Consider the following 12248-nt stretch of genomic DNA (forward strand, 5'->3'; position numbering starts at 1 on the left):
AGCGACTGACTTACTGTTATGAGTGCCCTGGACCAACCCCCGATTCCCTTTCTCCCCCCCCACCGAAGATCTTCTAAAGCATGCGCTGACGGCTTGGGGTAATTTAAAATCAGAAGCTGGATCTGAAGGATGCAGAGAAATGTACGAGGAATTAAGTGGGACACAGGGATTTGTTCTCATTTCTCACCTGTTCTTTAAGTGTAGGGTGGGGTAAGCCACACGCAACCCCTGCTCAGGACCAGGCTCATATGAGGAACGTAGTAAATACCTCTTGGACTCAGAGTTCTAACTCTCTTCTTTGTCTCTGACTCCCCCTGGCTCTAATCCATCTTGCATGCTGTTCTCTGCTCTCTTTCTAGAACAGATCTGTTCACGTGACTCCCAAGTTCCAGACGTGGCCAGGTTTGTTCCCCGTGGCAGGATCTGAAATCTCTCCCTCCTCCCCCCAGCTCAACTGCTTGGCTGCAGCAGGCCATCTCTTTCTTAACCCGAAAGTTCTGGTACGTGGAGGATGTGGGAGGATGTCAAGGCAGGTGGGGGATTTGGGAGATCATTGTGGTTCCTCATTTAACAGTTGAGGAGATTCAGCCCCAGAGAGCAATGGGGGCATATGCAAGGTCGCACAGCCGATGGTGATCCTGGAATTTCCCACTGAGCCAATCCAGGCAGCCTTGGGGGATTTGCCTGTGGTTTGGAGAAGGAGTGGGGTATTGGCGGCAAAGGTGAGCGAGGCAGAGGAAGAGAGCCTTTGGGGTGGCCCCAGACTGTCAGAAGCATATAGTTACTGGAGACACGGCTCTACTGAGACAATCGGGGTGGCGTTGCCTGAGCACCCCTGAGCCTTTGCTGGGGAACGTGGCTCTGCTCTGCAGCTCGGCTGCTGGTACTCGGAAATCTCGAATTTTGCCTGGACTGAACCCCTGCGATGCCATCGTTCCCTGTCACGGCGTGTGGGAAAGGGAGGAGATATGAGGAATACTTTACTGTGGGATGGGAAGGATTCGATGAATCCACAAACTGGTCTAGACCAGGCCCTATGAGAGCAGAGGCCACTCATTTTCAGGGACTTAGGCCCCTTTGCCAAAAATCACAGCAAAGGTGCGACGCCTTTTGCGTGACTTGAATTGACCACTTTCTTGTCCTCCTACCTCGTAGAGCAGTTCTACTTCCTCCAGGGAGCTCTGCAGGACGGGATTCAGGGGCACGGATGAGGATCTCTTTGGCCGATGCGCGGCAGGGAAGAGCATGGCTGCAAGAGACAGGAGTTAGTTCGAGAGGCTGCTTGTGCACATGGCCTTCTCCCCACCCCCGCTGACCTGGAGGTGGGCCGGCCCGTCTTGAGAGTGACTGACTCCACGTGGTGGTGGACGTGAAGCAGGAAAAAGGGACAGACGACTCTGGTGCGCCCCAGAGGGCTCCCAGGCATGTCCCATGTAACTGTTTCAGACCAGTGATTTCAAACCCGCTGCTCATCAGAATCATCCCGGAAAGTTATGAAAAACTAGATGTCTAGGGATATGGATACCTTAGGGAATTTATGTAAAGCAAAATAAAACAGAAATGAGTGGACAGCCCTCCCTGCTGCCCCCCGCCCCGCCCCCTGTTCACCAAATGAGTTCTCTAATAACACCGTTCCCTTTGTTAATACGAAATGCTGGTTTATATTTATTGACAACCCTCTTAATCAGAGGATCAGACTTCTGGCTGTTCCCCAGCCATCTGAAAGCGAGCTGCCAAGACGCTGGACACAGGTGACAAAGGAAAGGCAGAGAGCCGCCACAAGCCCCTGACACTTGGCCCTAGGGGTGTGTGAAGCAGAGCTCAGGGCTTCCCCTGGGGGCGGGCTGAGAGGGGCACGTGGCGTGCAGTCATTGGTTCGCCAATGTTTTTGGAGATACCGCATTTGGAGGTGGTACCTGGAGGAAGACGGATGAGCTGAGGGGTGGAGGGGGTGGCAGAATTAGGAACTGACAGAGGGCAGGTGAAGAAGACAGACTAAGGTAGGGTATGGGTGTAAGCGTTAGGAATCCCAGTTCTCCAGGATGGTCTTGGGTAAGAGCAGACAGCCCCGTTCACCCCGCAGCCCCACCTTGGACCAGGGCGCCGCGCAGAAATGATTGGTAACCCTGCTGCCTGCCAATAAAAGAAGGGACCCTCTTCTTCAAGACACTTGCTTGTGCCCTGCCAGAAAACTGGGGAACCAACTGTAAACATCCAAGCCGTGTCCAGGTGAGTGGCGCCCCCTGAAGTTGCGCAGTGCGCGAATTGCATAACCATACGTGACCGCTCTCCTTCTTGATCACGGGGCCCCCGGGGCCATCAAGAAAGGGTCCAGGGACGCCCAGGGTACTGTGGCTAAAGAAGTAGGGCACTGCGTAAGCATTTTAGAAGACTTTCTTTTGGAAGGGATAAAAATGAAACATCTTCAGCATAGGGGACATTTCCTGAAAAGCACATTGGTAGGAATCTCCCACTTCCTGGAAAAAGCTGGCTGGTTGTAGTATTGCTATGATATCATTTCCTCCGTAACTCATTTCTTATCTTGACCGCGTGTTTCTCACAGGCTATGACCCGTATGGTTTTGTGTTTCTGCACCTCCAGCAGGGCCTGGCAGGCTTCCAGGGCGTGTGCAAGGTGCAGCTGTTGGCTGACCAAGTCCCTGCGTGGAACGAGGCCTTGAGGGGCTGACTGGCCAGCTCTGCCTCCCCAGAGGATTTGAGGGAGAGGAGCCTGGGAGTTGCAGAGCAACATTTCCCGGCCCGGCATTTTAGCAAAATTTGTTTTCTTTGCCAGTGAAGTGCCAGCTTCCCACGGAATCGTGGATTTGGGGGCTTGAGAAGGCCTTTGTCCCTGTTAACTGTTGTTTCAGGTGGGGCTCGGGAGAGTGAGGCATCTCCAGCTCTACTGGTTTGCAACCTTGACTGCACATTAGAATCACCCAGAGGGGTTGGGGGGCGGTCTACGGCCATACCACCCTGAACGCGCCCGATCTCGTCTGATCTCGGAAGCTAAGCAGGGTCGGGCCTGGTTAGTACTTGGACGGGAGAATCACCCAAGGGGCTTTCAAAAATACTGGTGCGTGGGTCCTGGTTCAGTTGAACTAGGGTACAAAGGGGACGGGAAGATTTTTTTTCAAAGCTTCCTAGGCTTCGAATGGCAGCGTCTAATGGTAGCCAAGGTTGAGAATCAGAGGCTGTTTGACCTGATGTGTAGGAGGAGCTGCCCAGGCTTTATGACCACTCTCAGGTTAGCCCAGGGGTCCTTCCTTCTGTGTGCCCTTCTTTTCTTCTTACCCTGAAGGGGTGGATGAAATTCCGTTCTCGGGATCTGAGAACAACTTTACTTTCATTCTTCTCCCTAGCGGGATTCCTCTCTTATAGTAAAATTACAAGTATTGTTCCCTTAAAATAATTCACACTGTCGCCCCCCGCCCCCCCGCCCCAAATTCACACCCCAGCAGGTAAAGGGGATGAGAGGAAATAAATGTCCTGGGCGTGGAGTCCTTTCTGTGTCCTCTCATCTCAGACTTGGGACGGCTGCCTTCTGGGAAGTTCTTTGCAGCGAAATCGTCTCCCCGTGAATACCGGCACCTCTTTGACTCACACGCCCCAAGTGGACCCTGAGCTCTCAAAGAATGGGGAAGAAAACACTTCTAGCTTCAAAGCTCAGCTTAACAATGAAAACACTGTTGTTTCCAATAGCTCTTACTCTTAGTCTTCGTAAAAGAGCGAAGATTGTTAGAAATAGCTTCAGCCTCTAGACCCAGGGACTGATGATTGCCCCAGACGGTGTGGGAGGAACATGGAATTCTGAAAGATGGCCCCCTCCCTCCTTGCTGTCCTGTTCTCCCCACTTCCACTACATTCTGCTGGTTCTACTCCCACTGGTGGTATGTTGGGCAGGTGTTTTCCACCGCCATGGGTGTGGAAGTGTAGCCGGCCCCCGGCCAGACATCTCAGAGGCTCGGCAGTTGCCCAGGTCTGACTTCCCGTAAGCCAGGCGAGGCCTGGAGAGGAGGAATGTGCCTTCACGGAGATGCTGGAGGCAGCGCGTGAGAAATAAGCTATGTCTGGTCCGTGTCAAAACATTTGGGCGTAAAGTGAAATATGCAGTCACTCCAGATGTTCTGGTCTCCGACAGCGAAGGCCGGACTCTGCCGGAAGTGAAAAATGGCCAAAGCAAGAGCAGACCCGCTCCCTCATGGGTAGACCAACAGCCTCCTTCCCCCAGGAAGCCCTTCCCCGTGACCCCGCTGTCCACCGTCCTTCTTCATCTCCGTAGGCCCTCGGCGTCCTTTCTACACATTTCACATCTTGCCGTCCATCACCCTGAAAGTGTTCGTTCTGGTTGCCAGCTCCTGGGAGCGAGGGAGGGAAGAAGTTTCTGCTTCCCCTGTTTGACCTTGATGTCTGCATAACACTGGGCTTTAAGGGAAGCCTCAATGTATATTTGGGGATGATTTTAAAAACAAACCACGTATTTTTTTTTTTTAAAGCCCAACAAGGGGCGTCTGGGTGGCTCCGTCGGTTAAGCATCCGGCTTCCACTCAGGGCATCATCTTGTGGTTCGTGGGTTCCAGCCCCGCGTTGGGCTCTGTGCTGACAGCTCGGAGCCTGGAGCCTGCTTTGGACTCCGTCTCTCTCTCACTCTGCCCCTCCCCATTCACGCTCTCCTTCTCTCTCTCTCTCTCTCTCTCTCTCTCTCTCAAGAATAAATAAACATTAAAAAAGAAAAAGCAAAATCCCAACAAAAACAGAACTGCCATGGAGACTCCTCACGCTTTGCTGGGGTTTTTCCTCTCTTCCTCCACCTCACCCCTACATTTATGGGGGTCGTTGTAAGGCTGTGTCCTCACGGGGAGTGATTAGTCAACGGTTGGGGGCAGCACAGTCTTCCCAAGGCGGAGGGGAGGGAGACCAGAGTGCCCCCACTGGATGGCCGTGAGCAACGGCACCTTCTCTGAAAGAGGGGACAGTGGGGGAAGCTAGAGACTGGCAGAAGGGTCCCACTCCCTCCTAGGCACCACCTGAATGTTGAGCCTCAGGCGGGAAGGCTACAGGGACAGGCGTGTCAAAATCACTGACTTTACGTGCCTTTTGCTTGATGTAAAACTGGGCCACTATGTTTTCTTCTTCTCCACCCGACACACCCAGCCCACTCTTCCAGGATGCGAATGTGCCCACGAGGACCACTCCGCGCCGCCGGGGGACGTCGGAGACTTCCACGTCTCCTCACGCAAAGGTCTCCTGTATGGCTGGTCGCAGGGCAGGAAGACCATGGGCTTCTCCCCAGTTCCCTGACTCCCTGGACAAACAAGCCTTCGGGGGGAAATTGAGGCTCTGTGATACATTGGACAGACCAGCACAGAGCAAATGACTCACTTGCTAAAGGTTATGCCCGTGCACCAAGAAGCCCGGGAACAGAGTCCAGAGACTCGAGCGTCATGTGTCAGGGCCTGTTCTGTCCACGTCTTCTGCCGAGGGACACATCTGGGCTGCGGACCAAAGTTGTTAAAATGTGGAGCTCAGATACCCTAACTGTGCACAAGCCCACTGTGTGCTCATCGGCGTGCTTTGGGCTTTCCACACGTACCTTGTGAGGTAAGCACTAACTTGCCATGTCATAGATGAAGAAACCGAGAGGTTAAGAAACTTGCCCCGGGCCACCCAATTTGTTTGCCATGGGACTGAGATGAAAGCCAGGCTTTGCGGGCTCCAGAACCCAATCTCGCCAGTAGGGAGAACAGTGCTGCCTTTTTTGTAGGCGTATCGGCCCAAAGACTGGGCTCGGGGAAGGATAATGTAGTTAATGATGAATGCATTTGGTATGAAACAGATTCTGAAGTGAATCACGCACAATCTTTAAAAATCTCCGACTTACAATAATGCGAGACGCAAGGTCAAATTACTACAGGCCTATGATTGCTCTCTTACATAGATCGCCCACTCCTTTGCTCTCTCTTTGTTCCTTTGTGACCACTTGGCAAACTGACACCCCATCTCTTCGCCTATTCAACTGCTGCACCTGTTCACCTGAAATGCGGCCAGAGGAAAACACACCCATGTTAGACGGTCTCCTTTTGAGTTCATGATCGTTATCCTCACATGGGCCTTTATGTGAAAATTTTTTTTAAACTTTATTTAGTTTTGAGACGGAGAGTGTGAGCAGGGGAGGGGCAGAGAGAGAGGGAGACACAGAATCGGAAGCAGGCTCCAGGCTCCGAGCTGTCAGCCCAGAGCCTGATGCGGGGCTTGAACCCACGGACCGTGAGATCATGACCGGAGCTGAAGTCGGACGCTTCACCGACTGAGCCACCCAGGGGCCCCCTCATCTGGGCCTTTAAATGCTGCCCGACCATTACCCATACTTCCCGGTTCCTCTCACTTGGTTTCACACCTTCCGCCCTTTCCTTAAACCAGTTGCCTGTCTCTTGTCCGCACACACTGACTTCTCTGTTATTGTGTCCATGCTCCCGTCTCCACGTGGGTGTGCGGAAGTCTCCACGGAAGATGGCCTTCAGCCTTTCCACCTTTTCTCGCCTGCATCGTTAATTGACGTTCCCCTCCTTACTGGATCATTGGCATCAGCACGACAACCGGTCTTTTTCTTAGAAAAAGAAACCCCTCTTCACTGGCTGCCCTTCGTTCTCACCCACCTCTTCACATTGCGGAGTCCTGGCCTCATCTTCGGCTCTCTGCTGTCTTCCGGCCACACTCACTTCCGTGCTGACTTTCAACTTCATATTCCAGACCAGACATCCATGCCCCCGACCACCTGCAGGCATCGCCTTGCCCATTCGTCTCTCCTGACCCCACACCCAGGCCCAACCCCAACACACACACACACATACACACACACACAAATGCACACACATCACACACATACAAACCCATTCCCCCCCCCCCCCCCCATACCCTTCCTTCTTTGTCTAGTCGTCCCCATCTCTCTCAGTTGCTCAGGCCAGACACCTGGACTTTTCTATTTCACATCTTACAGCCAACCAATCAGCAAATCTTGTGGGCTCTACCTTCAAAATATACCCGGAGTCTGGCTGCTTCTTGCAACATCTCTGCTCGACCCCTGGCTCCGGCCGTGAGCACCTCTCCTAGTGGTGTCTCCGCTTCCATCCTTGGCTCCCCCCATCATTCTATTCTTAATACAACCACTAAAGGGAAAACGTAGGTCGGATGCTGTCACTCCTCTGGCCAGAACCCTCGGTGGTTTCAATCTCGCTCAGAGTAAAAACCCAAGATCTCCAGAGGGCGAGCAGGCGCTACAAGACTTGACCTCTTCCTACCTCTCTGAACTCGCTCGTCATTCTCCCTGGGCTCACGCCACCCCAGCTGTGGGCCTCACCGTTCCTTGAGCATGCCGCACCTGCTTCTACCACGGGGCCTTTGCACTTCCATTTCCTCTGCCTCGAATACTCTTTCTCCGGCAACTGAGTGGCTCATGCCCTTGCTTCCTTCAGGCCTTTAGGCACCTCTTTAGGGAGACCCTCCCTCACGTCTCTATTTAAGAATATAATCCTCTCTACTCTGTCCCTAATTTATTGTCCTCAAACGAACCAGATGTCTTATTTGTATAGGTGTTTATTGTCTGTTTCCCTCACTAGAATGTCAGCTCCCTGAGAGCATGGGATCATGTCTGTTTTGTTTGCTGCTGTGTTCCCAGTGGGAAGCATCCTGCCCACACCTGTTGAATGAACCGATGATCCACAGAAACACATGAACTACCCTTGTCATGCCCCTCCATTCTTTTCAAACCGAGTGCTTTACTAAAGCCTTCTTTTCTAACAGGATGGTTCTAGAACTTATTTGCAATTCCAGGTGCCGGCTGAATATCAAAAGGCTGGTGTGGTCTCCTGTCTCTACCACACCCTCCCTTTATCTCTGAGGAGTCCTTATCCCTGCTTGGGAGAAGCTCCTTTTTTTTTTTTTTTTAACTTTATTTCTTTTGAGGGGGAGAGAGAGAGAGAGATGGAGGTAGTGTGAGTGCAAGAGGGGGGAGGGGCAGAGAGAGAGGGAGAGAGAGAATCCCACGCAAGCTCTGCACTGTCAGCACTGAGCCTGATGCTGGGCTCGAACCCAGGAACCGTGAGATCATGACCTGAGCCAAAACCAAGAGCCAGACACTTAACCGACTGAGCCATCCAGGCATCCCTGGGAGAAGCTACTTTGAATGATCTCGGTCAAGGCTGGCACCTGTCCCTCCCCCTCCCCTCCCCCCCCCACCTACCTTGAGCTGTCCAAGCTTTCTCACCCAGACCCGGGGACAGAAGCCCCCTTACGTGGAAGAGCCTGTCTTTGCTTTGTGACCTGACCTTCTCTCTGACTTCTTGTGATCTGGGGCAAAATCTCCACCCACCCCACCCCACTCCCCGTCTTCCAAATGTGCTCAGTAGAACAGGATGGTATTAAGGCCAACCACGGTTTCCACATAACCACGCAGCACTTGTCGCAGAGAGCTTGTTGGGAAGGATTCCAACTGCACACCATGTCAAGCCAAAGTACAACCACATTTTTAATGAATCCGTGAAAGCAACTCAGTGCAAATGATCGTGGGTGTGGAGGGGAAAAAAAACCTCTCATTTACAAAAGATCTTTTGGGAGATCTTATCGATGTCACTTACTTTTCTGCTCCCGGGCCAACCCTTTGGAAACCCAGTGGCGTGCTGAGGGAGCCAGGACCTTGGCCCCGCGTGTTGGGGTCCTCTGTGGGAGTGTTTCTGAAAGGGCCAGACTGCCCCACCCCCTTGGGGGAGCTTAGGGCTGCCAGGAGCACCCGGAGGGGACGTGGGAGCACCGGGCAGACTCTGATGCCATAGATGCTGATGCTGGGCTGGGGGACAAAATCCAGCTGTGTCCTTCCGGCGGAGGGACCTGGGGCTCATCAACTGCCTCATCCCCTGGTTCCCTCCCCCGTGGATGGTCAGAATAGCACCTGCCGGTGGGGGTTACTGCGGCCACGCAGGCGCGCTCAGTTATCCCAGTCCCGTCAGTCAGTCAGGACTTAACGAACACTGATCGCCGGCCCTTCCCTTCATGGAACATTCGTGATTGAAAACACATACGCTAAAAGGGACACGTAAAGATGACATAAATCCCACCAGGTAACTAAAGGGCCATCCTTCTCTATTAGCCTGCTTTAAAAAGAATAATTTACGTGTGTTTAATAAAAACAGATATTTAATGTGTACATTCTAATATATGCTTCCCTCTTTTTTTTTGTTTTTAAAGACTGGTTAGCTCCCCTCAACCCCCCAAGTGGAGCTCTGGCAGGCCCTGGGGGCGCAGGGAGTTGGGCCAGGCGTGTCTGGCTTCTAGGCTGGCCTCCCGAACCACAGGTGAGTCATCAGGTCGGTCAAGTTGGTGGGGCCGGAAGAGCCTGGCTGGCCCGGAAAAGCTGCCTCCCAGGGCGGAATCCTAGAGAGCACTCGTTGGGAGAGGCTGGGAGAGCCTTGGGACAGAGGGTGTGTTCCTTCTGGGTTTATTTCTACATTTCCGCTTGCGGGCAGGGGGTGGGGGAGGGTGGAGGCCGGGGTGCTGGCTTGGGGGTGGGGGTTGGGGTAAGGATGAAGGCCAAAGGAACAGTTAAGTACGTTTGGAAAAATTGCTGTGTACTTGGGCGTGACTCTCATTCGGTCTTTAAAAGAAAAGGACAGTTGGGTCCTCCTTTTATAATTAGGAAAAAATGTTAAAAATGAAAAAAAAAATCAACTACGTGGAAGACTTTTGATGATGGTTGCAGGACTCTGTCATTTGTGAGGTCCGAACCCTGACGGGAACCACTAATCTAGTGCTTAACACGGAGGCCTCATTGTGTCCTCTGTTTCACCAGTGCTGACTTCCCATCTCCAGATGGATTTGTTATTATTATGCAGGGGGCAGACCTTCCCCAGGGAGGCCCGGGGCAGCCACTTGGTCCCAGGCTGCTGCTGCTGCTGCAGAACCCTCGGTTGAGCACCCCAAACTTCCTCCATGAAGTTTTTTTCAGAGGTTAAAGTGGGAGGTGATAGCTCACATTTAGAAGGTTCTTCATGGAGTACAAAGCATCTTGTTTACGCTTGGAATGTGACCTTCACCACGAAGCGGGGAAGATAAATTTTGTTACTGTTAATACGCGGCTTGTTAGTGAACCAGAGCTCGGAGAGGTTAAGAAGCTTGCCAGACGTCACACGACCAATTAGAGGCAGAACTGAAATCTCTGGGTTGCTTGCGGGGAACGCTCATGATGTGCCTCTGAAGTTTCCAAGCCTTGTTACAAGTCAGATTATCTCATTTGCCTTTCTAACAGCCTGTACATTAGGAGGGTGGATGTTGTCATCTTTCTCTAAGAGACAAATTAAGGAAGGCCCCCCAGTGTCGCGCAGGGGCAAGGGGCCGAATGGAATGCCAAGATCTCTTTGCTCTCCTTCTAAGTGTCGCCGCCAACGTTTGTGCGTATCATGAGCAGAGGTGTGTGTGGGTGTGGGTGATGTTACCAGACGGAAAAAAAAAAATAAAAGGAAAACGCTACATGAATTATTCGTCTCTGGGTAACAATCGCTTCACAGCTCGGCTCAGAGAGCTGGCAAGTCCCTGATCTCAAGCTTAAAAATGAGGGAATAAGAACCTCAGATAAGCGCCGTGGCTTTGCTCCCCGCCCGTGTCACATCCGTTTGCCCTGTGCTTCTCTGTTCCACACTGGCTGTTCCTTTCCCCACACTCTCCCTGAGAACCCGGAGGCTCATCGTCACCCCCGCCGTGCCCCCGCTGCCATGCCCGTCCTCATTCTATTTTGGATCTCTAGAAACACCTATGAGCCTGACTTCTCTTTCCAGCTCTCTTGGGGAGAGAGACCTCAGTCCATTTCAAGCAGTGGAGACCGTCGGGTTGAGCTCTGCACGGAGTGGTCCTCACTGCTGCTCCCTCGGTCCCCAGCAGTGATCAACTGTAATTGGCTGGACGGGCGACCAGTATCTGCCACCCGGAGCCGGTCCTGGGCACAGAGAAGAGGTGCCAGGCGGTCCCCAGGGGAAGGAAGTCGGCTGGGAGCGAAAAGCCTTGCCGGGTTCCCTCCTCTCTGGGGTGGACTGCGGGGCCAGTGGGAGTAGCCGTCTGGCACACACGTGAATGCTAAGGGTCACCCTTGCTCTCCTGCCACTGGGCCGGCTCTCCCCAGCTGGAAAGATGTGCCCAGTCTAGCTCAGGAGCCGCGTGGAGACCTCCATGTGGCCAGCCCGTGGCCAGGGCCACTAGTCGGGTCCCCCAGGTGGCAGGCCTTTTGCAAGCCAGCACCCAGAGCCCCGGGATACTGGTGTTCGTCCTGGTACCTGATGTTCACATGCCCTGTCTGGCTGCAGCAGGGGGTGGGCGGGCAGAGGGGCTGGAGGGAGACTACCCACATCCACGGAGCAAAGATAACTTGGCTCTGGCGTGTCAGAAGGGGCTGTTTTCTGCATTCTCCACCTCCACCCAGATCCCTCAGCGGCTTTGATGTGTTTCAGCGTCCCATCCCCCATCACCTTCTAGCACCTTCTGACTTGTCAAGAAGCATAAAGTAATTGGCAGAGACCAGATAAAAGAGGGGTGTGTGTGTGGGTGCCGGGCGTCTAATTTCCTTCCACCGCCTTATTCTCCCCCCCCGCCCCCAGATTTCTAATTGCATTTGAGAAAGAATAATGAGCATCAAATAAATACAGAGCAACTTACCCCTGCTCCACCTGTGGGACACCGCCGCCTGAGCATCATAACACAACAGCAGAAGCAGCAGCGTGTTCCAACACATCTTTTGCTCCAAAAAGGTGACACTTGTCCTCGAACCCAATGGGACCTCAGGAGCTACAGGTATGCCCGTGCTGGTCCTCCCAGTGTGAAGGTAGAGTTCTTACCCCCCTTCCCTTTACAGAAGTGCAAAAGGCGTCCTTTCCTGCCCCAGAAGGGTGGAGGCAGAGACTGCCTCTTAGGGGGGTGGGGACACAGGAATTGGGACCTCTGCTAATTCGACTCTCTCTGGGATTGGGGGACCGGGCTTCCACAGAGAGACTCTGTTTTTGAGCACATCTGGAGTGACTCACGGGGCATGTGATCTCCTTGGCAGTGGGGTGGATAAATATAATTTCTGTACTTGAGTTCCATGTGTTGGATGGACCCACTGGAATTTTTCTTTAGCAAACAGACTCGTGGAACTTGTTAGAGAGCCCGGCAGAGAGCTGGCTGCTGTCCGCATCAACACACACACGCACACACACACACACACAGCAGAGC

At 53.1% G+C, this 12248-nt stretch overlaps 1 long non-coding RNA gene across 1 annotated transcript in view; it reads left to right on the forward strand.

Moving 5' to 3' along the window:
* LOC109497630 overlaps nucleotides 1-12248 on the forward strand; it is a 51559-nt gene that overhangs the window by 18188 nt on the left and 21123 nt on the right. The window contains exons 4-8 of the long non-coding RNA XR_006594614.1: nucleotides 360-500; nucleotides 1156-2229; nucleotides 5154-5600; nucleotides 9240-9346; nucleotides 11636-11828. This is a non-coding gene — a long non-coding RNA (uncharacterized LOC109497630). The remainder of the gene's footprint in view (nucleotides 1-359; nucleotides 501-1155; nucleotides 2230-5153; nucleotides 5601-9239; nucleotides 9347-11635; nucleotides 11829-12248) is intronic.

Source organism: Felis catus, chromosome A2, assembly GCF_018350175.1.
Source record: "Felis catus isolate Fca126 chromosome A2, F.catus_Fca126_mat1.0, whole genome shotgun sequence".
NCBI lineage: Eukaryota > Metazoa > Chordata > Mammalia > Carnivora > Felidae > Felis > Felis catus.